Here is a 3,466-nt window from a genome sequence, read left to right as displayed (position 1 = left end):
GCAAGGCTCGACAGTACGCGGACGATGTCTCCCTTTACAAAGCTGGCAAGAACGTTGAACAGTTGGGCAAGGAGCTGACGGAAGACATTGTCAAAGTGAAAGAGTTCTTGGCGGGCAGAGGCTTACTGCTGAATCCTTCCAAGACGCAGTTTGTCGTGTTCAGGTCAAAGTGCAAGCCCCTTGACCCCAGCGTCGCTCTACAGCTGGGTGAGGTCACAATCAACCCTAGTGCACACATTCGATACCTTGGCGTTGTACTCGACGAACATCTCTCCTTCGGAGAGCACGTTAGCCAACTAGAGCGGAAAGTTGGAAGTAAGTTAGCCATGTTCAGAAAGGTCCGAGATCACATGACGGTAACTGCGAAGCGTGCATTTTACATTTGTTCCATTCAGACAGTACTCGAGTATGGGAGTAACTCATTTGCTCATTGCTTGTCAGTAACTCTTCATGACCGTCTAGTCCGTCTTAGTAATAGAGCTCTACGCATTGTGTTCAGTATGCCTCGCTTTTCTGACGTATCCCTTGTTAATGCACGCCATCACATTCTCCCTTTGTCTGTGCGCTATCAGTTCAAACTCTATATCTTAGTGTTTCGTGTCCTGAATCAGTTAACTACTACTCTCCTTACTGATTGCTTTTGCCTTCGTTCTACTTCTACTCGTACCAATTCCTGCACTCGCTCTCAGGTATCTTCGTCTGTCACTCTACCAAAAGCTAAAACTCGTTTCGGTCTCTTTTCAGTTTCTTTCATCGGTTCCGACCGTTGGAATGCACTCCCCGCTGCAGTCCGCTTATGCTCTTCACTGCACCTATTCCGTCATTCAGTACTTTCATTTCTAGGGTACCCTGTAAGAAGGCCTTAGGCCTGTGGGGATTGCCCTATCAAAAATTTGATAATAATAATAAATAAATAATAATAGATGGGGATTTGTATGCATAATGTCACTAAAAGCGCCATTTCGTTCTTATAAAAGCACGGATGACCGAGATTGGCCCATATGTTGTAGTCTTTTGGACGCTGAGTCGACTGGTTTTGGTCCGAAAAGGCTGCGATGCAGCGTTCCTCCCTTATTCCCAATCGAACATGGTTGAACAAGCGGTCACGTGCTTCTGGGTGCCCAAATCACACCTGGTCACCACGCCAGCAGGCGACAACTTTCACACCATGGTTCAACTCGAGTTCAACTCGAGTGACAGGACTGCACCCAAAAAAGATCAAACAGGCTAGTAAGTAATAAAATTATTAGTTGTACCCTGCAGGCACGGGGGTCGGTGACCAGGTGACTGGTGTACGCAGGAGCACGTGACCGCTTGTTCAACCATGTTCGATTGGGAATAAAGGAGGAACGCTGCATCGCAGCCTTTTCGGACCAAAACCAGTCGACTCAGCGTCCAAAAGACTACAACATATGGGCCAATCTCGGTCATCCGTGCTTTTATAAGAGCGACATGGCGCTTTTAGTGACATTTTGCCTACAAATCCCTATCTACATGTAGTAGGGCGCAGTCACCCAGTTTCGGTGGAAGTGCGCGAGTTCGATTGGGATTCAAGAAGGAAGGGAGCGTCTCAGCTTCCTCGGACCACGACCATTCGACTCAGCACCCCGAAGACTACACAACTGGTGAAATTTTGATTTTAGCCTTTTAAAAAGGGGAAGTGCATCGATTTTTCGAGTAGGGTCCAGAAGAAAGACAATTTGATATCGGTTCGAATGGCATATCTCTCGCTTCCATACGATAAGCCAAACTTGCCAAATCGCCAAATAATTGTATGCTCACGTTGCCATAGCGACCAGCGCAGTGATGACGTACGAAAAGCTTTGCTCCTCCACAGAGAAGGTCGATCACTGCAGAAATTGGTCATTTTCAATCACGGTCTTATTGTATTCACAATGTGAAAGAAGGACTGTGTTCAATGCAACGAACTATGCAGTATTCCGCCGTGACCGACCGCAAACTCCCTCTAACCCTGACCCCTTCAGAGGCTATGGGGGTGTTGCCATCCTGGTGCTCACTACCGCCTTCAGCAAAGTGAGAGAGATTCACTCATTTCGCCAACAGAACTTTGAAGCAATTGCTGTTGAAGCTACTCCCATAGGTTCATCCCAACCACTGTCGTTTGCCTGCTTGTATAGACCCCCTAACCAGCACGCTGCTGACCTGCAATATTTTGTAGACACTCTGCGGACTGCTCTCATTAAGCTACCTGCTCCATCATCTGCCATTGTAACTGGTGATTTTAATGCCCATTAGGCCTTGGCGGATAATGCTCGAAAAGGTGGCAGATTCTGCTTTTTTTGCACCGAAATTGGCAGAACCATACAAACCTTATGGCGGGCAATTCCTCGAATTCTGCTCCATTTCTTTATCCACATACCAAACATGCATGAAACTTACCAGAAAAAGTACCGAATTCTGCCAATTTTTCTGCCGGCATTATCCGCCAAGCCCTAATGCCCATTGCCAGAGCTGGTGTGCCTCCGACTCAACATCTGCTGCAGGCTCTGCCTTGTGTAACCTTTTCGCTCCATAGCACTGTCTCAACTTGTTACGTTCCCCACCCATCTTACATCCAATGGGCCCCGTGGCTGCCTGGACCTGGTCGCCACAAACATTCCCGAGAGGTTCACATCCATTGAATCCCTGAGCCCCCTGGGTGCCTCCGATCACTTAATCGTCCTCGGCAGGCTCTCCATAGCTAAAGACATAGCACAGTCTGGAGAGTCCACATCTGACACTGCACCGCCTCGCTTCAGCCATCACTTGCTCACTCAATCGCAATGGGAAGGCGTCAATGCTGAAATTGCCGCAACTCACTGGAGTGACCTTTTATGCGGCCTTGATATTGATACAGCCGTTTCTAACTTCTCGTCTCTCCTCGAATCGTCTCTCTCAGTCTGCTCTTCTCACCGCGGTCACCAGTCAACCACCAGAAACCGAAGCCGCCCTTCACGCCAGGATCCACCATGGATGACACCAGTGCTCAGGGCAGGCATTAAGAGAAAGCATAACCTCTACAGCATCTATAAAAAATACCCTACCCCGTCCTATGCAACGCAGTACAAAGGTCAGCGGAATATAGCAAAAACGTTATCACGTGTAGCCCATAAAGAATACATCCAGTCCATTACTACTTCTCTCACCGACAGCCAGCGTCCATCACTTCACTCATTTATAAGAACTCTTCGTAAATCAGCATCGTCATTGGGCTCTAGTCCAACAGCAATCACACGGTCTGACCAAAGTTCCGCCACTGCGCCTCTTGATATTGCGGATGCTCTGAATGAGCAGTTTACCAGCTTCTGCGTTAAGGATAGACCTGAATGGTTAGTTCCTCCTATCCACCAAATACCTGTAGAGTCAACGTTTACATCGCTGACGATTTCATCCCGTACTGTAACCAGATACATACGCAGTCTCCCCAATAAGAAGTCTCCTGGTTACGATGGTATACCAAACGAAA

Source organism: Sycon ciliatum, chromosome 1 (genome assembly GCF_964019385.1).
Source record: "Sycon ciliatum chromosome 1, ocSycCili1.1, whole genome shotgun sequence".
NCBI classification, from domain to species: domain Eukaryota; kingdom Metazoa; phylum Porifera; class Calcarea; order Leucosolenida; family Sycettidae; genus Sycon; species Sycon ciliatum.
Note: the sequence above shows the minus strand (reverse complement) of the source record.